This window comes from Anomalospiza imberbis, chromosome 20, assembly GCF_031753505.1.
Source record: "Anomalospiza imberbis isolate Cuckoo-Finch-1a 21T00152 chromosome 20, ASM3175350v1, whole genome shotgun sequence".
In the NCBI taxonomy this organism is placed as follows: Eukaryota; Metazoa; Chordata; class Aves; order Passeriformes; family Viduidae; genus Anomalospiza; species Anomalospiza imberbis.
The window spans coordinates 11,063,790-11,088,397 of NC_089700.1; the positions used below are offsets into that span (position 1 = coordinate 11,063,790).

At 48.1% G+C, this 24,608-nt stretch overlaps 1 long non-coding RNA gene across 7 annotated transcripts in view; it reads right to left on the minus strand.

Moving 5' to 3' along the window:
- Positions 1-676: 676 nt before the first annotated feature.
- LOC137485959 (uncharacterized) overlaps positions 677-24,608 on the minus strand; it is a 44,858-nt gene continuing 20,926 nt past the window's right edge. The window contains exons 2-3 of one of the 7 annotated variants that reach the window (XR_011005518.1): positions 4,751-5,536; positions 677-1,051 (exon numbers count right to left, since the gene is read on the minus strand). This is a non-coding gene — a long non-coding RNA (uncharacterized lncRNA). Of the gene's footprint in view, positions 1,052-2,359; positions 5,537-10,343; positions 10,579-24,608 lie in introns of those variants that run through there. The other 6 variants (XR_011005516.1, XR_011005520.1, XR_011005519.1 and 3 more) reach the window with 6 other exon arrangements.

Genomic DNA, 24,608 nt, shown 5'->3' on the forward strand with positions numbered 1-24,608 from the left:
GAGCTTGGTTCTGAAGGCCACAGTGGTACCAGCTCTGACCAGGAACCAGACCCTGGAGAAGTGACAGGGATGCACAGTCTCACCTGTGAGATACTCTCTGCAACACATGGGAATGAATTCTGAGTGGAATTTCCCCCTTTTCTGTGAGTCCCTCTCTGTGCCCTAAGAGTGGCTGAGGACAAACTGAAGCCAAGCCTGGTGTCCCACTGAAATGAGGGCAGGGTCACGCTGTCACCTGTGCCATAGCCGTGTTCCAGGGTGATGCCCAAGCCTCAGCAGAGCCGGGCAATGCCAGCCCAGCACATTGGCCCCCAAGAGCTGCCTAAGGCTCCATGTGGATCCCAGGCAGTGCCGTGCTGCAGCTGGGTACTGGGGTCAATGACAGTGAGGTGAGGAGCAGGAGTACACTGTGAGCTGGTTTCCAGCTAATTTAGCAGATGATGTCAGCTGTGCAAGCTCAGGCTACTTCCATTCCCTCCATTAACCTCGGCTCTGACAGATTGTGCCGCCACACTTTAGGGACCATTCATCAATCCCCAACTCCCAGTGACACTGCTTCCATTTCACTGATGGTGACTGAAGAAAAATTCCATTGTTTCTGCAGGATCAGGCCTCCACGAACTCACGGTGCCGCTGGAAAGGGGGATTCAGACACTGGTGCCTGGCCCTTTCAGCTGGGTCAGTCCCTGAACCAGTGCCTCCTGCGAGTGGACACCAGGCGCTTGGGAAGGCCTCTTGCAGGTGAGCTGAAAAACTGATGTCTCAAGTCACCAGGGTCTGTGAGAATTTGACTATTTGTGTTTAATTTTTTTGTCAAAGATGGGCAACTCTAAATCCTAGAGTTTTACTTAAAATCTTGCCACCTTCTTGCATAATGAATTTCTGTACTAGCAGGAATTGGGCTTTCAGCCTGAACCCCCTGTCCTGTCAGTGAAAGATTACTTGAGATTTGTGATGTGGGACAAATCTTTCTGATTTTTCAGAGGAAGTTTCATTATTTCAATTTTCTCACGTTCTGGAGAGGAAAAAGAACTCCCATACAAGGAGTCCTCTGGAAGAGGGAAAATTTTGGTTACTTCAAAGGCTCTGTTTGAACAAAATATAATTTCACTTGAGCCTGACTTGTGGAAAGTGTCAGAAAACCGAAACATTCAATTCTGAAAACACAAACAGGCACTCCTTGAGCATCCTGGAATGAGGCTGGAATGCTGGCCCCTTCCCAAAGTGTTGTTTTCCTTCCAAGTTCTCCCTAGAATACACGTTTTGTTGGAACTCTGTGGCCTCGAACACCTGCAGTTACAATGATGCCACGGTTAAGGGCTGTGTTCCACAGGAAGTCAGCCCATCCAGATCTGGGCAAATCAGCCCTTATTACTTATTTATGAGAGTTAATTTCATGTACTGGCATTTCACACGCCATATGGAGGAGCGGCTGCCCGAGCCAAGCTGCAGGCAGCTCTCAGCTGCCTTTTTTTTTTGTTGTTGTTTTAAATACTGCTGCTCGTGACTGAAGCAAGGTTAATCACTGCTATTACTAAGAAAAAATACTTCTTGAGAAACCCCAAATCCTCACCTCCCAGGCATGATTATACCACAGAGAGCTGGTGTGCCCCAGCCAGGGCTCCAGCTGCCTGGTGCCCCAGGATTTGCAAACAGATTGGCTTGGTAGGTACAGTTACAGATAATCAGGCGTTGGGTATGTGCAGCCATGTCTATTAATTTTCACAAGTTCCTCCTGGTATTTGCTCATCTGATGGTGACTGACAGGGGAATAGTCCAGAGTGATTTGCCATCACAGCCCATGTGCTGCACACCCGGCAGCTCAGTCCCTGCTGCTGTATTCTGTGCCTCCACTATCGCTGAGAAACCTTTCCTCACCAGTATCTTCTGTTAAATTTGGAGCCTTTGTCACTTTTGGGAAGCTTTTTGTAAGGGTATCAAAGCCCAGGTTTGACCAGAAACTCTCAGTGTGTAAACAAACCTAGACCTGTGCAGACGGGGGATTTGCATTGCTTCAGCTGCCCGATAAGCTGATCCCTGACATACTTCCAGACAAAAATATACACCCAAAAATATACGGCTATTTTCAGTATTACTTCTTTTCAGATGAGGTATGTCTCCAAAGATAACACTGAGATAGATTCACAAGAAGGTTGTGGCACTTCTGGTATTTGCAGTATGAGAATGACATTTATGATAAGAAAAATGGAAGACATGTGGAGCAGTAATGATTGCAATAACACTTCACTGGGGACAGAGAAATTATATAAGGAAATGAAAGCCGAGATGGCAGGATGGGGACCACGGGAAGCAGAGGAGTAGCAGTGCCGAGGTGGGCTCAGGGAGCAGCTTTTGTCTGGGGTGGGATGAGCAAGAGAACAGCCCCAGCTGTCTGGCACTGGTGGGACCTGAAGGACCCCGACTGAGCCCTCAGGGCCTGAGCACGTGGGTACAATAATCACAGCCACCTGGTTCCCCCCATGCATCCTTCCTCATCGCAGCACCAATTCCCTCTCCTTTTCCCCACATCAATCTCTTTTCTCCTGGAGATTTCCATGGCTAGTGGATCCTACACAAACCTGTTTGCTTTCTTCATTTATGAGGCATCTTTGATCTATCTGTGAAATGCTACAAACACTGTAATAGAAAACTGTTCTCATTACAGTCTGAAATGAAAATTTACTAGAAGATGCACAAAGCAGAATAAACTTTCAATTAAAATCTAAACACTGTACTGAGAAAGAAAACTGGAGGGAGCTCCTAGGTTTCTTTGCATTAAAAATGCTTGAGATTTAATTTCACTGTGACATCTCCTTGGAATTACACTGCTAATTGATCAAATTTTGTCTGTCTGTTATTTAAACTTTCAATAAAACTTAGATTAATGGAAGGTGTAATCCTCCCGGGCAGAACAAATATTCCCATTGTTCATGTCAGGTATGGAATAGCAATGCCCCCACTAACAGCTTCTGCATTCAACCTGGGAACAAGAAGTTAATCATAAAAGTGTGGTGATTCCTTAATTGCTTGAATGAAATTTTCTCTGTGTGCCATTCTCCCCACCCCCAGTCTCTACAACTGCTGCTACAGATCTTTAAAACCACACAGGCAGCATTTCCAGGACTGATTTGCTTTGTTCCTGATGGAAATGAAACCCCAGCTTGTTCTACTCATGATCTCCCAGAAGGACAGAAGCACCTTCAAATTAAAAAAGCAAGCAACAGCTTTATGGAATCACAGAGTTAATGAGGTTGCAAAGACAATTAAGACCCCCAAGTCCAACTGTTCCCCCAGCACTACCAAGGCCACCACTAAACCCTGTCCCTAAGTACCACACCTGCATGTCTGTCAAATCTATTCAGGAACGGGGACTCCACCACTGCCCTGGGCAACCTGTTCAGGGCTGGACACCCTTTCCATGGAGAAAGTTTCCCCAGTATCCAATCTGAACATCCCCTGACACAGCTTGGGACTATTTCCTCCCATCCCTTGTGACCTTCTAGAGTGGATGCCCACTGTAGTAAAAATTAGCTCCCATCTCTGGCACCACAGAGAAAGAAGCCTGAGCCAGGAGGCAGGAGCATGCTACTCTCCTGGAATGCCCAAGGAACCTCTGTGCATCCCTACAGCTTCTGGACTGGCTAAGGGGGTGGTCCCAAAATTCCTATCTGGCTGTGTGGACATTACTGTTGAAGAGCCTCTTGGCTGCACACCAGCTGGACCCCAAAACTTGCTGAGCATCTGGCTTGCACAGGCATCCACAGGAGCTGCAGCTGTAAATGAGCACTTTGTTAGCACAGGGACCTCGACCTGCAGCTTTTGAAGATTTGGTGATTTTCCTACACAATGCACTTGCTGACACAATGTATTTTTGGATGCTTCTGGGGGTAAAACCATTTCTCTATTTCAAGCTGAGTTTGAATAAATTATAGAAAGCCTCTCCAAGATGCAGAATGCTTTCCAAATTGCTTATTTTAGTTTTCCATCTCAGTGAGGACTAAAATCTCTTGCATTTTTAGAGAAAGTGATCGACAGTCAAAGTGCCACCTGTGGTCTGAAATGGTTCTTGCTCCAGAAAACTGGGATCATTCTTGGACAAAAGACATGCTACACAGACATGACAACACCAACACTGTTCACAGATACTAATATTAACATACTGCAAAGAATTAGAGCCCATTTTTTACCATTCTTTTCCACTGCGAGAGCAATGTATCTGTGCCAAACTGTTAATATCCACAAGAGGAGAAAATCATGCAGTATTTTTTCCCCGATTTCTGCCTTTCCAGCAAATTTACTCTCTGCCAGACTAAGACCTTTTGTACTACATCTAATAAAAGTCAAAGAGGAGCACTAACAAGAGGGAGAAAGAATTCAGGAAGCAACACCTAGTTTGTATTCTTTCAGTGGTCCTGTTTGTTGTGAACTGCTAAATTAACTCCCATTAATTCATTGTGAAAAGAAGCTGTATAAAATAGCAAGGAACTTACAGTTTCTTCTGAATTAATGCTGCATGGTAGCACTTTATTTTAAGAATAATTAACAGTAACTCAATGGTGGAGAAACCAGTCTTTTGATGCCTCTGAAGCATGTCAGTGGTAGATCGCTATGGTTGTACCTGTTGGGAGTCCTGCTTAAAATATAGTCAAATATTTTCTTAGCCTGTGATTCATCTTTTCATTCTCCTAGGCCTGTGCTATATTTATTACACATACACTTTGAGAGGAGAAAAAGGAAAAATCTGGTGTACCTGAAACAGGAATAAAAGGGTCCATTTGAGGCACTCTGCTCACACCAAGCCAGGTGTCACTGGGACATTACCGTGGACAAGAACCAGCAGGAGGGATGCTGATCCCAGGACAGATCGTAGGTCCTTGGACATCTCTCAGCCCTGATGAAGGTGGCAGCCCTTGGAGGCTGAGATAGGATGGCTGGCCAGAGCTGTGCTGTGCTCCCTGCAGAGGTTTGAGATCACTCAGCTGAAACATGGCACGGTCTTCTTTGCTGGGTTGAGACAGGGCCTGTGGTGGGGGCTTGGCAGGAATCTGCATAAATGATTGACCCAGGTGAGTGGCACACACCATCCTCATTAAACTATCAATGGGGCTGGAAATGAAAAAGATTCATGTCTGCTGCAGGAGGCTTTCAGGGATCAATATGTTCCAACATATGTTTTAATACTTACTCAGTTCTCACACGTGTCTCATGGGATTTCTTTATTTATCTTTTTTCCCCAAGGTTATGAAGCCAACTGTTTTTTGTGTGCTCTGAGGCAGGGACCTGATTTTCATAATAAATCTTTCCTAGAAGGTGAAAAGCATGAATCTGTGTTTCTTATCCAAACAGAGCATGATCAGATTACGCTGTGCAGAGCCCTGGCTGCTCCCGCTGCGTGTTGCTAGAGTGCTCAGCGCACCTTCGGGGAGATTATTGTTCCAAAAGGGGCTAAACACAACTCCTGCTTGTCGGTGCTTCTGGAACATTTTCTTCTCCCTTTATCTCTCCTTTTCCCAGAGGATGCTGTGCTTTGATGTCTCTGTAACACAGATCACACTGACACTGAAAGGTGAGTGGGCTGTGCAGAACCATAGTGGAAGTGAGAAAAGCTGTCCTCTGCAGCACTGGAGGAGGAGGGAGAGCAGCCCAAGGAATGGGATTTGATAGGAAAGAAAGGGAAAAGGGCATGAGACTGTGTTGAAGCATGTGGGAGATGCAGAGCAGCCCTGGTGGTGCTGGCCCAGGAGCACAAACCAGTTCACAGCTGCTCTGTAACTTGGCTTCTGAGGCTCATGTACTTGGTAACTAACCCAGCTCCTCATCAAACTAATTAATTGAGAGAGCTCAAGGGGCCACTTGAAGCCAGTTCACGGCAGGATGCTGTGAACAGCCCCGCTGCTCACTGCAGAGCACAGGCTGGGTTCAGCTGTGAGTGGCGGGGTGGGTGTGCTCGGAGCTGTGCCAGGAGCGACCCCCCAGCCCCTCGTGGAGCTCTGAAGGTCCTGGGCTGCGGAGGGGGCTGAGATGCTCCGGCCTCCCCACCCCTGCTGGCTGGCCCCAGAGGCACAGTGGCCACTGCTTCAGCCATAGGCTGCTTCTGCAGTAAATGGGGCGATGAACAAACCGTGTGTCACACCTCCCACGTCTCTCGGTGCTGCAGTTCGCTCTGGAGTCCATCACTGCTGGGTGGGAAGGAAAGACAGGACGCTTTCACACCCCGCTCTCATTAGCTGTGTGTGCGTGTGTTGCTCTTTTCTCCAGCACTTCTTTCCCCTCTCACAGCAAATCATGGGACAGGAAAGGAACACTGCTGGATTCTAACCTGGGCCTTTATACAAGAAATCATTGTATTCCAAAAATTGTATCCCAGGGGCTAAATAATAGGATAGAAACAATGTTTGCATGAAATCCAAAATCAACACAAGAGAGGAAGTCTTTGCAATTGCAGTACCCCACCCAAGACAGCCCAGATTATCCCAGTATTGCATTGGAAATGCTATTTATTCACACCACCATATAACTGCCTTCAGTCAGCATTACAGGCCTGTCATTTTCTAAGTGTATAATATATGGTAAATACAGGCCTCTGACAGCACAGAAAGATACCAAAGCCAAAGGGTAGGAGGAAGTACATGCTGCTGTGGTCCCATTTCACATGCCAGAAAGAGGGATTTGGGAGAACCTTTGCTGTTCCACAGCACATCCCTGCACTGACACCCATGGTACCTGTGCCAGTGCTGTGGTGGGTTGGACTTGAATTTGCATCTCCCAGCTATCCTACACAGAGTGCAGAATTATCATTTGTAACCTAAAATTCCCACTGAAATTTTCCTTGGGTAATCATTTCTTTGCCCTCTGTCCCTCTGCCCTCACCCAAGTCAGAGGTGTCAGGGAGCCCTGGAGCGGCGACAGCTCCCGGCTGAAGGAGCCAGCGTGCTGGGGAGCACAGCGAGCTGCTCGGAGTCAAACACGGAGCTGGGACGCTGCTGGGCTGACTGCTTTGATTTCACTCTACAGCAGAAAGTGCTTGTGAGAACAACAACATCCAGCAGGTGCTGAAACCTCATTCCGAAGTGTGGGATTTGGAGCTGACACCGACAGGATGCAAAGCCAGGCTCTGCCCCGGGCTGGGAGTGTGTGTGCAGCTCCCGGCCTGACCTCACACCAGTGTAACGAGTCATCAATTCCTCATTTTCATCCTGAACAGGGGGATGATCCCAGGCTGTGCCTTTCTCTTGTTTGGACAGCAAGTGATAACTGAATCTGACATGATGACACAGTTTCATAGCTCATAGACCCTGGAAACAGGGACTGCTTGTCGGCCATCCTGCCTGAGAGACCATTTAAAAATAATTAAAAGATGGAACCTTTTATGTGGTATATGATGCTTTGATCAAGGTTTTTAATTAACCTATCTTGCTTTCAGCTACTTCAAGTTCATTTCACCCTCACTGACAACATCATACAGGGATTGACTGTAAGTGAGCCACACAGCTGCAGGGCCCTGCTGTGGAGCTCCTTTAACCCTTGGCCACCAGTGCCTCCTGACAAGGTCCCTAAGGGATGTGGGGCTGCTCTGGGGCTGGTGAGGTGGCTGGGAGCAGGTGGCAGCAGCAGGTAAGAGCATGCTGTGCCAGATGCTGGCCAGGCACAGCCGCAGAGCCGGGCAGTGCATCCATCACCACTGCTGCCAGTGCCAAGGCCAGGCCATTCATCAACCAGTCAATTGGGAAGCAGAACGGGGGCACGGCCAGGACACGTCTCAGTGCTGCTGCCTTGGGAAGGGAAGTATCAGGCTGAAATTAGTCACCCTGATCCCTACAGTCAGAGAGACACAGGTCCTTTGGAAGGGTAATTTGCTCCATCAATCTCTGTGGAGACGTTGAACCACTCATGCGATGTTAAGTCAGTGGGGAGGGAGGTATAAATGTCACCTGCCATTAATGCTGCTGCCTCTGCATGGCAAGGGAAGCTGCTCTGCATCAGCTCAGGGCACATCTGCAGTGGCAGCGAGCTGGGGAAGGTGGAAGAGAGCCACAAGTCATGATGGTCCTGCCAAGAGAGGCCTGTCAGAAGGGCCAGGGCAGGGAGGGACTTAAAGCTCTTCTGTCTTCCAGAGTCCTGCTTCCTCTACCAAAGCTGCCATCAGGATGAACTTCTGTTCAAACTGCTAAGTGTGGGGGTATCTCCACTGAGCTCCCCATGCTGTGCTCTGCACCCCTCAGACTGGTCACAGGGACTGGGTCGCTGTATCTGACCAAGGAGGACCACGATGCCCCCGACCAGGAGATGTGGTTGACTCATGGCTCATCTCCCCCAAAGAAATTGCCTTAAAGGTACTGACTGGTAGAAGCAGCAACACTTCCTGGGTGCTTCCACCCAAGGTCACAATATGAACTTGATATTGAACAAGAGCCTAAAACAATTTTTGGCAAGTGAAGAGACTTACAGTCTGCTGTGCCAAGAGCTTTCCAAGAGGCATTGGAGCAGGCTGTGCTAATAAACCCTGCGAGAGCCATTGCGTGGGGGAAATGCTGAATCATTGCAGCTTCCTCTGAGCAGCCACTGAGGCTGGATAAATCCATTCTCAGCAACTTCTTTAGGAAGTGTTTCTTAGGGAAGTGTTTTTAAACAAAATTGAAATTTCTATTTCATACCATTAGCTTAAGGAAAGGCTAATTAAGCCCAAGCTCTTGGAATAGAAAGATTTTCTGAGTGTGTTTCCAAAACTGTCATAAAAATTTGCATTTTTATGATGCTGTTGTTTTCTTAAAAAAACCCCTCTTTTACACCCCAGTCCCACTGTCCTGAGATATTCCTGCAGACAAGTGGCTTTGTCTGTTTTGTTTTTTTTTCCCACAGCTGGATTTGCCAGAAAAATCCCAGATGGGACTGAGACTCCTGCCCCACTGTATTTTCATAAAACCCGAGCCACATCTTAGTAACAGCAATTCTAAAGAAAGCAAAGGGCTAGTGATGGGAAAGCACCTCAACTTCTTATTGAGAAAGGGAAAAAAGAGAATAGCAAAAGATTCAGAGAAAGAAAAAAATAAGTTGTTTATAGCAGGCGCTTTCCTTTAAGACTTGAATACCTGTGGAAAACGTGAGAATGAAATAAGGAAAAGATTTATTGAGTCTCAAAGCCTCCAGTTAAAATTAAATGTGGTGAGAAAAGTGGCTTTCCACTTTTAATTGTCTTTACCACAGTAACTGTGTGTCAGTCTCCTCTAAAAGCCTATTAATTCTGTAATTTAGTGCTAGCAAGAGCTGGGAGACAGTCAGAACCATCACTGTTCTTTTTTTCTTAATTCATTGACTAAATGCCATCAGGCATCAATACTGGAGGGGGCTTTCTCCTTCAAGGCCTTAAATACTAAAAATTTAAAACTTTTTATAGTTTACGGAATAAAAAAGTGCTGGCACATCAGTTAACAGAAGGGGTGCTATGACATTGTATGTTGGTGTGTTAATTGTGGCTAAAAATAACCTGACAGGTCCAAAGAGCTGTCGAGTGAACAATTTTCCAGGCAAGAGAGGGAATTAGCTTGTTTAACGGCTGCAGATAGATGCAATCTATGTGTTTAGCCATAGTTTTAGAGTTTATTCTGAAACTAGCTAGAGCTGGTAATAGAGCTATTAAGGCAGAGACAGGCTGGTAGGTGGATTTCTTGACATTTGAGATTGTATAACAAGGTAACTGCCAAAAAACCCCCATTACCTCAGAGCCAGCAGCAAAATAGTGTCCATATTTGAGCTTTTAAAAATCAGGAGGAAAGATACTCAAAGAAATAAATAAATCAAATCCACAGGTCCAAGAGGAACAAGGGGACCTGCAGGGGCACCGACACCTCCCCGGGCACTGGGGAGCTGCTGGCACCCACAGCTATTTCTGAATGGTCAGTTATTACCAATAAATCACTGGGTGCCCCTGGGTCACTTCTGTATCCGAAACAGCAACAGAACTGAAGAGTCACCTTGAACAAGGGCTGGCACTGGAAATGAGAGGAATGTGTGCTTATGGAGGAATGCTGAGGGTGGACCCCAGTCTCATCGATCCATTCCAGCTCTTTGTGTATTATTTCCTGTAAACCAGCATGCAATTTCCCTGCATCCCTCCTGCAATCCATAGGTGGAAGCCTATAGGAATGTTTTTCATTATTTGCTGGCTGTTTCCATTTCCCAGGCCTGCTGGAAACCACAGGAGGTTTCATAACTGGCAAAATCTGAGATTTAGTTAAGTCATTTGCTTATGTGAATGTATTTCATACAGTGCCTCAGCCCGATTCGCAACAAAAGTTCCTTCTTTGTAACATAATTTTCAGTGTAATTGAAGTGGAATTTCGTACCCACCTGTTGTCAGGGTGCTGCAGTCCCATGGGCGGGACGGTGCCTCCTCCTGCTGAGCTCCTTTTGAACGGGGTGCAGGACACAGGGCATGCCAGTTCTGGGCACAGACACTGCTCCCACCACTGCACTGGTGGCACACACACCCTGCCTGGCACCATGTGTCACTTTGTCCTCCAGTGCCAGGTAAGCAAGCAGAATGTGTTAGCCTGTCTGGAAATTTATTCCCCACTGAATCTAACAGAAAAGAAAAAAAAATAAGGAAAAAGTCCTTAGATTCAAGGTTTCAAAGTTCAGGACTGATTTTTGTGCATATACTTTGTTCCTCACTTTAGAACCACCAGGTTTTCTTTCTCCCAGAGAACATAAACAACTGAATTTTAAACCAGACTCAGCAACTAACATGACATTGTGAAGGACACACCAGCACTTATCATCTCTCCAGATGAGTTGGTAAGTATTTATAGAAACATTTCCTCCTTGGCACAGCTTTAACTAAGCAATGTATCTAATTTCCTCTGGAGAAATGTGTTGGAGAAATCAGTTAGATAAGTCTCATCATAAATAGTAATAAATAACTACTCTGGCATAGTTGCTTATTTAGTGAAGTTATTTGAATATTAATGGCTTTACAGGTACACTCGCAGGGTAAAAATCCATGACAGTAATACCCCAAAACTAAATCCAGGATTCTATGGTCTGAATTACAAGGCAAGGTGTGCACGATGTTACTGGAGACAACAACATATGGAATAAGCCAAACCTTCCCTTAGACATCAGAGACTTCATGGAGAGCTGCTCCTCGAGAGCACTGCAGCCAGATCACCCAGAGCAGACAGCCAGGCTGAGGGGCAGGGGCACAGGGACACAGGGTCAGGGACACAGAGGCACAGGGACACAGGGACACAGGGACACAGGGACACAGGGATACAGAGGCACAGGGACACAGGGACACAGGGATACAGAGGCACAGGGACACAGGGATACAGAGGCACAGGGACACAGGGACAGGGACACAGAGGCACAGGGACACAGGGACACAGGGACACGGGGACACAGGGACAAGGGCACAGGGACAAGGGCACAGGGACAAGGGCACAGGGACACAGGGACACAGGGATACAGGGACACAGGGACACAGGGACACAGGGTCAGGCAGAGGGACACAGGGACACAGGGACACAGGGTCAGGGACACAGAGGCACAGGGACACAGGGACATGGACACAGGGACAAGGGCACAGGGACACAGGGTCAGGCACAGGGGCACAGGGACACATGGGCACAGGGTCAGGGACACAGGGACACGGGGACACAGGGACACAGGGACACAGGGTCAGGCACAGGGACACGGGCACAGGGACACAGGGACACGGGGTCAGGGACACAGAGGCACAGGGACACAGGGACACGGACACAGGGACAAGGGCACAGGGACACAGGGACACGGGGATACAGAGGCACAGGGACACAGGGACACGGGGATACAGAGGCACAGGGACACAGGGACACAGGGTCAGGGACACAGAGGCACAGGGACACAGGGTCAGGCACAGGGGCACAGGGACACGGGCACAGGGACACAGGGACACGGGGATACAGAGGCACAGGGACACAGGGACACAGGGACAGGGACACAGAGGCACAGGGGCACAGGGACACAGGGACAGGGACACAGAGGCACAGGGGCACAGGGACACAGGGTCAGGCACAGGGGCACAGGGACACGGGCACAGGGACACGGGGATACAGAGGCACAGGGACACAGGGTCAGGGACACAGAGGCACAGGGACACAGGGACACGGGCACAGGGGCACAGGGACACAGGGGCACAGGGACACGGGCACGGGGATACAGGGGCACGGGGATACAGAGGCACAGGGACACGGGGACACAGGGACACGGGCACAGGGACATGGGGATACAGAGGCACAGGGACACGGGGACACAGGGACACGGGCACAGGGACATGGGGATACAGAGGCACAGGGACACGGGGACACAGGGACACGGGCACAGGGACATGGGAATACAGAGGCACAGGGACACAGGGACACAGGGTCAGGCACGGGGTGGGACGGAGCCACCTCCTGCTGGACAGGGACAAGCCCAGGACGATTTGCTTGGCTGGAGCATGGCTGCCCAGGAGGCAGCAGTCTCGGGTTGAGAGCACAGGGGCTGCAGTGACCCAGCTGCAGTGACACTGGGACAGGAAGGACCAGCCCCTGTAAGTGCTGGCCCTGGTGGTGCTCCCTGGTCTCCCTGGTGTCGGGGTCCCCATCCCTAAGGTGAGATGGATCTCCATGGAACTCCCTGTCCTCTGCACACAGCAGTTATGCCTTTGGTTGCTTTGATGTTAGCAGCAGGAGACATCACAGCAGTGCTGAGATGCTTATTATCCCCTTGGGTTCTTTCCTTTTATTCGTCATGGGTTTCAGCCTGTTGTATAATATACATTTTTCAAGTTAAGCATCAAAACAATGAATACAAATGAGCGAGGAAGTGTTCACTTGCTGAAGGAGGAGAATTACTAAGAGCAACACTGTGCAGTATTATAATGCATTTCCACTACTACACCATTTGTATTAATGTATTAGAGACATCTACAAAGACAAATTGCAGCTTAGTTCAAAGGGAAGAACACTCAAATGCCTGTAAAACGCTGTAGGCTGCTCTCAGAGATGCTCTCCCTGAAACAACATTTGGATTTCAGATCTCTCCTGGCATCAAGGACAATATGATCCCGCTCCCTCTTCCCAGCCACACTGGTTTGTGACAGCACGTGGGTGCCCACAGGCCCTGAGGGGGCTGGCCACTGTCCCCAGCCCAGGGACACTGTCCCCGGCCCAGGGACACTGTCCCCAGCCCAGGCAGTGCCTGCCTCTTCAACCCTCACTGACCTGGATGTTCGGACAGCCATGGGCAGAACTGATAGCACTGGCTTATCCACGTGAAGACAAAGTAGCACCAAAAGCTGCAGGAAGATCTCCCTGGAACCTTCCCTCCCCTTCAGCATTTGCAGATTCTGAATTTCCCAGCGAGAATGGACAAACAGCCCCTCAGACCGTGGGACACATGACTCTCCCCCGTTCCACAGCCCTGCAGTGGCTCTGGAGCAAATGCATCGTTTTGGAGGTGTCGTTTCCCACCAGCACCAGGGACCCTGAGATAAAGAGCAGTAAGCCCAGGCTGTGAACACAGAGGTCACTCAGTGCAATGAGATCCCTGGGTAAGATGAATCAGATGAGCCATTTTCAGGACATTAAGATTGTTTACAAATCCAGTCAATTTTTATTTCGTTTTGAATGAATTTGTGTACGTATTTTCTTTTGCCCTCTGCAAGAACAGTCATCCTTTCTGATCTCCTTCCATCTCTCCCTGGCATATGGTATTTTCATCTTGCTAACAGGATTACATTTACCCTGCCAGGCTATAGCAGGCACCCAGTTTCGTTCAGACTTCCACTGCTTCTCTACCAATGTCTGCTATTAGCAAATGTCAGCCCTGGAGCAGGAAGGTGTGAGAGAAGGAAAGAGTAAAACAAGAAAGGGGAGGGGGAATTGAAAGAAAAGGAAGAAGAGTGTTAATGGCAGCTGTTGGGAGCACAGAGTCGCTGGTGAGCTCCTGGGGCTGCAGTCCCCGGCAGCACCGTGGTGTGAGGGGCAGGGAGAGGGGACCCTCTGCACAGCCCCGATCACATCCTTCTGGGGCTGGGCATCACTCGCAGCGGCCTGGGGAGAGCAGGGAGGGCATGGGATCTAGGGGGCCGCTCAGTGCTGCACATCCTGGCACGCTGCTGCCTGGGAGCGACCGACCAAATAAACTGTTTATTCTTCCTGGCTATCTCATGTTCATTTAAAAAGCAGAAAGCCAGCTTTGTTATTCCTTAGGGTATCATCTCCCTCAGCGTTTGTGCCAGTTAAAAGGGACAGGACAAATCCAGCCAACCTACAGGTACACGTATCCAGGTTCTGTTTGCTGTGTGCCAGGTCTCCTCCTCAGCTGGGATCACCCCTCACTGCAGGTACCACCATGGCCACCTGGAGACACATCTCGCTTACATGCCCATCCCTTCCCTGTACATCTTGCAAGAAGAATTAATTAGTTCAGATGATAAAGCACCATGGGGAAGGAGAATCAAGGTTAATAACATATATTAATAAAATATCAGCAAGGAAAAATGACTAGCTGTGTCCCAGCTAAGCCATCTCCATGACCATAATCTGTCCCTGTCTTTGAAAGTGGTTATAACTCAATAGATCAGGAGGGAAAAATAATGGAGATGAAATAACACTGAAAGGTTTCAGCTCCACATGAATGCTCTGCTTGCTGCTCCAGTGGCAACAACCTGATGTGCAAAGGAGCAAACTGGGTGGCTGGCAGCACCCTGGGAGTTGTTCCCAATATTTGCTCTGAGGGAGATTCCAGCCTGGTGCAATACTGCACACAAATGAGGGACAAGGACAGCCCCCTCCATGCTGTTGCCAAGGTCTAGCCCTGGGCACAGTGATGCACACACCAGCCTTCAATTCTAGGTTTGGGTTTGCAGAGTGGGAAATAGTGAGCTGCCAGAGAGCTGTGGTTGTCATGCTGCCTCAAAACATCGCCCAGCTTCCCCTTTTAGCTTGTTTAAATACATCAGCTTATCATTCCCGGTAAGTTTCCCATTAAGTGTTCCCATCAGCAGAGAAACCATGGAATCACACCATTTATCTGAGGTTTCATCACCGTCCCAACTAATTACCTGTCCCCAAGCCATGAAGCAGCCAGAGAAGCAATGCAGGCACCTTCTGTGACAGACAGGTGAGAAAAAACATTTTATCTTCACTGCTGCCTCTTATTCTTGCCTGGGAGAGGAGCTGAAGGGCAGGAACACCACAACAACAACAACAGGAAATGCAAAGTCTGTGGAGAGGCATCTGCAAACTGCATTTGCCCATTAAATTGCAACATCAGAAGGGAAACTGAAATTCATCTCACCAAAATAAGAGGAAAGCCTCAATCTAGAGCTTACTTTCTAGAGCCAGACCCTAGACCCCAATCTCCAGCAGCTGGATGGGTGGGGCAGGGTTTGGATGCACTGCCAGCCTAAGGAGATTGATTTGGACATTATAGGAATGGCAGCTCCTCCCCAGCGCAAGCAAAGCAGGAACCTGCTCTGTTCTCTAGCTGCTATTGATTTATAACACTTCAGAAACCTCTCTCTATATAGTCTTTTAATGCTGAGCTGTGAAATGAAAAGACATTTTCACACCATTAAAGGGAGGTTAATGTAAGATGAAAAAGAGAGTATTTGCATTTAATGAGTGAATTTGAAGAGCTTGGTTGGATTTCTTGCAGGCTATCCCTGGAAAGCCGATTCCCGTATGGAGAAAAGTTTCTTCTTAAAAATAAGTGTGTTCCTCCCCTCTCCAATCCCAAAGCAAAGGACACTTTTAAAGTATCATACTGAAATACCTATGGTCTGGTTTCAGAATAAGAAATAATAGCTCCAGAGAGTCAGAGGGTGGGAAAGCACAAGGAACCTGGCAGGGAGATGACATACATGTGGCTACTCGTGAGGCTTGTATGTTTCTTTCCCCAGTTTTCCATTTTTCTCAATTCCAGGTGCTGCAGCACAGCACCAATACATGAACTTTCTGCGTAACTGAATAACAGTAAATTTTTCCTTTCCCGTTGCTCTCCCATGGGAATGCTCCTGGAGCCAAGCTGTGTCAGGGACAGATGAGCCCAGCTGGCTGTCCGGGCCCTGCAGCCACAGGAGCAAAGGAGGGTCCTGGTGCCCCTAGCCCAGCCCTGGCAGCTGCACCATCACCCGACACACACACTTCACTTCGACCATCAACAGCTCCTGACCAGCATGCAACAGCTGGGAGCTCAGGTTCCCACAGTGATCTATGCTCCCATTCGTGTCTTTTGATATCTGGAAGCAGAGAATTTCAGCGAAAAAGGGCTTTCCACTAAGATGACCATAAATCTCAATGTGTTTACAACAGAAGACTGACCAGAAGAGTTTATTAAATCTCTAAGGGATTTGATGTATATCAAACGGTTACATAAAGTCAATACTTTGGAAAGAACTAGACAATAAATACCCTACAAGAGGCAATATTTCTCTCACAGAGAAAGCAATCACATAAAGATTAGGAGACCAATTTCAATACTGAATGTCAGTCTGCTGTAAGAAGACATTTATTGTATTTCTGAGTTATCACAGAAGAGTGAGATAAGCCATAACAATATTCTGAGCCCAGCTAATCATGCTATCAAAGTCAGAAATACTCTTTCACCTTTTAAAAATCATTTTTCTACTTCGCAAATAAAAGGAACAACTTCTTGAAGGTGCAAGGGGAGGGAGGGAAGGAGATTTATCATGGTGGGTGGTGAAAAATCTGGATCTGCTGCCCCTCAGCTACAAACACACCTCAAGGTCCCTCTGCAGGTGCAGCTCAGCCCAGGGACCCTGATTCTGCCCCAGTTGTGACGATTGGTTCAAGGACCAAAGCATCACCTGGGACAAAGCCGGCCCTAGTGGAGGGTTTGGAAACTCTTTTTAATGGATGATAAATGAAGACCTGTGACAAAATATCAACATTCAGCAGGCAAAAAAGCCACTTGTTTCAATTCTACAAAGCAATCCCTACAAAGAGATTTTTCTCTTTACAGTTCGGATTAAAAGTAAGGAAAATCTCAACCAGTTTCATTTTAGCAGAAGCCAAAGAATAGATGTCACTGGGTAACAGTATTGACCCACTGATATTTCAAGGGCTTGTTTCACTCTCATTTCCTGTTTTCCCACGGCGAGGTCCAGCCTCGCCTATCAGCATTCTCCTCCCAGGGGTGCTGGCCCTGTCCCATGGCCCAGCCTGGGCTGTGCCCACACCCCTGCCCCAAAGCAGCTCCTGCCCAGCACTGTGCCCGGGGTAGCACTGAGCTGAGTGCTGCAGCTTTGAGCTGCAGCCCTGCCCAGTGAGGGCACGTCCCACTGGCAGCAGTGCAGGTGCACTGTCCTGCCTCCCACACGGTGGGAAGGATGTCCAAGGACTAGGAGATACTGGGGTACCGTGGGAACATGGGTTATTCAAACCATAGAAGCTAACATGGAAACTGCCAGTAGCTCCATCCATGCTGGTGGGAGGAGTTTGAGCATTTGGGTCTGTCTGGCTGAAGCAAAGATTTCAAATTTGAATACCAAAATGGGAGGTTAAGAACCAATGTCATTTTTGCACACACAGCGCATTTCCCCTCGGCACTCCTGCGCGCGGCAGGAGCACGGCGAGCAGCGCGAGCTCCACGCGAGGCACGGAGATAAGCCCTCGGCAGAAGAGATTAGCTGACAGCCTAAGTGAGCACAGCTATTAATAATGACCCGGTCCAGAAGGGAATCATCAATTATCCTTATCATCTTCAGCTTGTATTTCTGGAAAGATGAATCCAGCAGATTGGTGTGTACAGGGAAGAAAGGAAATGACACAGAGCTGTTGCACATTGTTATCGAGAACTGAAACACAGTGAGATGGAGGTAATTATCAGCAATTTTAACACAACTGTACCAGATGCATCAATGCTGTAACATTGAGCATCAGTGGATAGGAGGTACAGGAGGTCCCACACATGATTTTTTGTCCAAATCAACCTTTTAATCTCTTATAGGATCCACACAGCAGTGCTCAGAGGCCTGAAAATTCATTTGAGAAGAGCAGTAAGTTAATTCTGCAGAGGTTATTCCTTCACTAAGCCCTGCACTTTTCCCTTGCCCTGGAAAGAACAGTGAATGGCTTCTGAGAAGTTAGTCTCGCAGTCTAATCAAGCCTGTTCTCTCTAATTGAAGTTAATCACGGGAAACAGGTTAGAGGGGATGATCCTGTGAGCCATCCGAGGGGTCCAGTGATGTCACCTGCCATAAGCACTGAGGGGCTGGCACTGGTTTTATTTCACCTAAGAACTGCTCTGTCCTGTTTCTAATAGAACAATAATCTGCACTCTTCTGGGGCTGGAGAAGCTGCGTTTCTGAGGGAATTTGACAGCATCTTTACTAGTTTATGGCAGAAAAGAAAAGGCACTTAAGGGGATTTTGTTTGTCACTTGAAAATTAGCTTAGAGGAAAAAGAATCTTCAATTCAAATGTAATTAAAAACTGATGAACCAAAAGCCTTGTAGTGGCTCTGTGAAGTCCCATTCTTACAGTACAAGAATATGACCATGATAAGCAGCAAGAAGAAAATAAACACAACAGATTTAAAGCAAAAACCTGAACAGAAATGGGCCAAACTGTAATCCAGTGGCACCAGATTGTTGCCAGAACAGAAACTGTCCCACTGCGCTTAAACAGGAGCTTTAAGGGAACTGCTGAGCTGCTTCTGTACTATTGGCAACATCCCATTAAACTTACTGTCATTATTTCATCCATCTCTTTTGGTCAAGACCTCCTGCCCCCGAGGGGAGGGGACACGTCCCTGAGGTGCACACATCCCTCTGCACTGTCACACAGCACTGAGCCGGGGTAATTGCACATAGCCAAGGTCAGCTTTGTTCCCTAAAACATTAGAGCATGTTCATAAACAGCTAATAAACCCACAGATGAGTGACGACTTGGCACAGGAGGAGGAGATGTCAGTGATGCTCAGCTGCTCCAGTCTGCTCCAGAAAGGGAAAGCAGCAAGTTCCCAGGGTGGTTTTGGGGATGTCACTGGTGTTACTGGAGCTGCTGTGGGAAGGGTTGGGCAGGGAACCACACACATGACCTGTGCACTCACATAGCCCTCAAAGGCATGCACATGGACATGACCCACAGCAGCAAATCTCTGAGGCCAGAGTGTATGGCTTCACTTTACCAGCTGGACCAATTTAATTAACTATGGGAACATTAATTATTGGCTATTGCTGTTTTTATTTCAGAAAAACCAACTGGCATTTCACCAGGTCAGTATAATGCAAAATAGCCACTAACCCCAGCCTGAGCTCAGGCCCCAGATGCTTTAGATTGATGGTAATTTCTCTGCAGCTCTTACTGGCAAAGAACAATTTTCAAAATGGTCCTAAATACCAGACCAGCCAGAGGAATGAAATTTCCTCAGATACTTAAGACCTCCTGTTTATCACCCTCCGTAGCATGTGATATACACGGTCGTACATTTTCTGTCACCGGTGATTTATGAACAAAACACATTGTTCAAATAAGCCTAATACATAAAGACCTGGAGCATTCTGTGACATGGTTTTGAGGCAGCAATTGCCTCCCCAACCTCTGGACCTCCTGCTCCATTCTAAAAGACTTGAAGGGCTGCAGGAGGCCAGTGGCCAGCAGCCTCCTGTGCCCCCATCACTGGGACAGGGCTACTCAGGACAGGGAGGAATTTCAGCCCACTCTGCCTGTGGCGCTGCCAGGAAGTCATGTCTCTGTTACAAATGCAGGCAAAGAACTACCCTGACTCCATAGAGGATTTAGGCCCAACAATGTATTAGAATGAAAAAAAACCAATGAGAGTAATTCCATGACTTTGTGGTTCTGATATTATGGTTTAAAACTCTTGGCCTGGCTTGAACAGCTTCTAAGTTGCACTAAAAAAATCTTTCAGAGAGAAAGGAAAAGGCAAAAGAAAACTGTGATATTGAAAGCAGGGGGAGGATGGAGCTTGGGTGGCTCCTGTGCAGCATTTGGACCTGGAAATGAACTGCCCCTGGGTGTGGGTTCCTTTTCCTGCTGATGGCCTCCACGGCTCTCACAGACCAGGAACAAGGGGAGTGTCACACACAATCACCTGCAGCCCCCACACTCCGCCTTCACTTTCCCTTCCCCTTCTGAGGCTGCAGAGACCCACGTGGGGTTTGCAGAGGATCCAGCCAGCTCTCACCGCCTCCTGCCCACCTCTCCCACTAATGGACACAGCACAGCCATTTCCCCGAACTCCTGCATTTTTCTTTCCATGATTATCTTCTTTAAAAAGGCACGAATTGAAAATGAGATGCAGAGCCAGGGGCTCTTTTGAGCTATGGTTATTAGCTGTGTGGAGGATGAAAGTGGTACGACTCCCCAGATAAATATATAGTTCATTACAAGTGTTCGGGATCACTCTATTCTGCTGATCAAAAGCCTAAATCACACAGTTAGCAACATTAAGGAGCTGTATTATGATTTGAGTTATATCTGGATAAAGCCACTCGAGGACCGAGGGAAGCCCAGCGGCACTGGGAGCCCGGCAGTCATGCTGCGGCTGCGGCTCTGATCCCAGCACACGCAGCCCAAGGCAGGATTTCATCCTGTTTTCAACAGCTTAAACCACTCTGGCTGTTCGGGAGCAGCAGACTGCACACGAGTAGGTGCTTTCTTCCTCAAACCACAGCTGTCAGGTTCCTCTCAGCTTTTAACTGGGCAACGGACCCAACCAGCACTGCCCAACTTCAGAGATATTTTTAAAAACACACCAGAGCTCTGTTTTCCTTAGTGTCCCAGTGGAATGCTGTGGGTTTGGGGAATGGGCACATGTCCTGAGCCTCCAACTCTTACAGTGTGTTTATGCCAAGGAAATGTGGCTCTGGAGGGTGCAGGGAGGCTGCAGACTGGTTCTGTAGTAACAGGACAATGAGGTGCTTAATGCCACAGTTCTGGGCTTACTGCAACCAGAGATATGAGATACTGATTCTGGAGAACAACTGCACACTGATTTACTCAGAATTACCAACATTAACCAAAGGTGGTTGTGCCATCCCTTTTGTGCAACTACTTCTTTTATTAAGCACACAGCTTAGTACAAACCCACAAATCCTCTGCATGACCAGACTCCAGCCCTCTCAGGCAGAGACCTCTGCAAAGTCCAGCCTGACCTCCTAAGTCTTGGCTCAAACCTGCCACTCTCTGATTTCCGATCATTGCAAATTTGGCTCAATAAAAGCTATCTGAGACTGAGGACATGAATACTGATGACAAATTTTGCATCCAAATGATATCTCAATCAGTCAATTTTAAAGAGAGCACAAGTCTCTTGTTCAGCTTCAGGCTTTGTCAAGGACACCACAGAGTCCAGGTGAGCTGCTCCTTAGGAGGTGGTGAAGGAGTGCTGGGTCTCAGCACCTGTAGCAGCTCCTGTGCCACTCCTCTGCCACATGAAGAACTCACCATTGTGCTCACCCTGCTCAAACACGGCTTGCTCCTCTTTCCTGGCTGCCCTCACAGCACAAGTCCAATGCTTTGACAACTGGATGTTCCTGCTTACCCCACCGCTCCTCCCATGGAAGCTCACAGCTGAAGAAATCCCGGCATTTCAGAGAGTTGCAATTAAACAACAGGCATGCTAATCCATTGCAGGAAAGCACCAGTTTGAGACTACTGTTCCCCCCTTCCCTCTCTGGGAGATCTTGGCCAGCCACTGATAAATTAAATTCGGCACCTCCTTTGACTAAGATGGATGGCAAGCTTAAGTGATATCCACTGAGCAAATGGCTGATTTGTGTATTCTTCCATCCAGGATTGGGCTAATAAGATGTTCATTTATGGATCTATTACTCAGTCATTTAACTGCTTAAAAGAAGAGGACCGGGCAAATTTCACTATCCAGGAATTGATTTCCATCTTTTTAGGCCAAATTTTAGTGTGGCGTTTGCAAAGGTAATTTAGTGGGACATATCAAAACATCATTAAGATGACAGAGTATTTTAAGATACATTAGAAAAACTCGGGGTGCTTGAAGCCTCCAGGTTTAAGGTAGCCCTGCTCCTCCCCACCTGCCTTTTTTTGTGGTTCCTGGAAGGACACACAATCAGGGTATTTTAGACTGAGAGGTGGAAAGGGGCTTCCAATGACCCTGGAGACCTTTGGGGAGCCCCGAGCTGCAGCAGCCTGGTGCAGGGCTGTCCCCAGGCAGAGCAGGTCCCTGCAGGGCTGTTCCCAATTGCTGCACGCTGCAACCTGTAACTGCAGTGTCACCTCGGTGACACATCTGCACCTGCTCCAGCCCTGGAGAGCAAACAGTCAGTCCCACGGGGCTTTCCTGGCAGTACCAGCATCTGCCTCCCTTATTGCCTGTCATCAGCAGCAGGGAGAAGGTTTGTACATCCCCGCTCACGCCGCTGGGGCAGGGCTCAGCTCAGCGCCCATTGGAGCACCTGCCAGGGAGCAGGAGTGCTGTCTGCTCTGCTCCTCGACTCAGAGACTTCTGGGGACAAGAGGAAACTCCAGAGCAGATTTTTCCAAATAAAGATTTGCAGTCACTAATCATCCACACCCAGTCTATGGAGGCTTTGTGTCCGGATAAACAAACCAGCGCCCTAGCATCTGTGCGGCCAGCCGCTGGGCTGGCATTAATTCAGGCAAGGAAAGGCTTTCTGCTTGAATTAAAATAAAAATCATCAGCTGCCTGGTTCTGCTTAATTATACCAGGAAATAACGAAAGGCACTGGTATTTAAGCTGCTGTCATTAGGATTCAGGATGAGCAGGCATTCCTGCACAAGCAGCTCTCCACTGCTCTCTCCTTCCCAGCCCCATGCCTGTGTTCCTGACTCACAGCCGGCCCACCGGCCAGGGCTGGGCTTAATGGCTTTACCCAGTGCTGCTGCAAGCTGACAGAATCCTCCTTGCTGAGCCCTTCAGGGCCCCAAATACTGAGCTGTAACACTCTCCACCCTGGTCACTCGGGGAACAGCTCATTACCCAGGATTTTGATAACACTGCTGAGCGTTGGAGACAGGAACATAATTATCTTCCAACCCGGATTCACCAGCGCTCTTGTCCTCTTGCCTCACTGAAGCACAAGCTCTAATGGAGCACTCTGCTGTGTGAGATCACTGGTGCCTTCACAGAGACAGGAGACAGAGAACAGGAAGGCACACAAGAGTTCTTAATTTATACTTCATCTACTGGGTCTTGGTTAATTTAACAGGTCCTTACATTCATACAACAAATTATCCCTCCAGAAAAAAAGAGCTGGTGCCAGGATGTAACTGTTTCCTTTAATACACCCACCAACACCACAAAAACCCACCTATGTGTGTGCTGTCGAGCACTCCGCATTAACAGAAATTCTCATGCATGTCAGTGCTCTGTCCCTCTCTGTGATGTGTCTTTTCATGCAGACCGTTAAGAAGTAAATGCAAATATTTTGTCCAGAAGTCCACTTTCAGCTGGTGGCATGCTTTGTCTCCTGCCTGCTAAGGAGAGCAGGGGTGATGGGGTTTAGCACAGGGGCAGATGCACGGAGCAGAGGGCGATGCTCTGTCTCCCCACAGGGAGGAGAGCTGCTGGCAGCCACTGGAGCAAGGACTCGCAGCACCCTGTTCTTCTGGCTCAGCTTCCCTCATCAGGGCCCCCACAGACTCATGGGCTCCACGGGGCACAGGTGAGCCTCCCTCCCTCCCAGGGCCCAGCCTGTGGAGCCCAGCGGTGCCAGGGCATGGCCATTCCTTGCCCAGAGCACAGGTCATGAGAGAGGAGCCCAAGCACCCACAGAACACCCAGTCCAGGTGGTCTGTCTGTCCATCCACCAGCCCTTTCTCCCCACCAGCCCCTTGTGCCCTGACAGCAGCTTTCAGGGATACCCTGGTGTGCCTCCCCAGGGCAGCAGCCGCTCCCCAAAACAGCCCTGGGAAAATCCCCTGCCGGGCTGGTTTCTCTGTGGATTCCTCACTCTTTCAGAATCCAGGGCAGAGCACTGGGCTGTGACATTCATGTGTCTCTTTTGCATAATGGATTCAGAAGTGGATCTATTTTTTATTGCAGAATAATATGTCAGGTTTTTATATTGGCATCTTTGTGATGTACTGACATTTTGTGCACATTCACTGCTCACCCCAGGGACTGCTGGTAACCAAATAACACCGTGGCCCTGCTTCACAGCACCAATTATGATCTTTCCCAGGTACTACCTGCTACATTATCTGAGTGAAGAGTTTTATCTTACCTACCAGGCAAACCTTCCAAATTCACAGCTGAGTAGATATAACCTTGAATATTTAGCTCAGCCATAATGGCAGCTAATATTCCTGTTAACTGCTGCTCTTAAACAGTTTCATCCTATCATTGTTAATCACATTAAAAGGTATTGAATATATAATTTCCTTTAATTACGTGAAAATATTGGTTGCTTCCTTTCTTTGGAGCGTTATGCACAGATCAGCAGTGATTAATGCCAGGAGTTTCAAAAGGCAGTCAGAGAAAGCTCCTAATTGTTGATTTATGCCCTAATTGGAAGACACCTGTTTTTTCCCATCCTTTTGATCTTTATGTTTGAGTCCAAAATTATTCTGCATGTGTCATCATTACATTAATCAATAC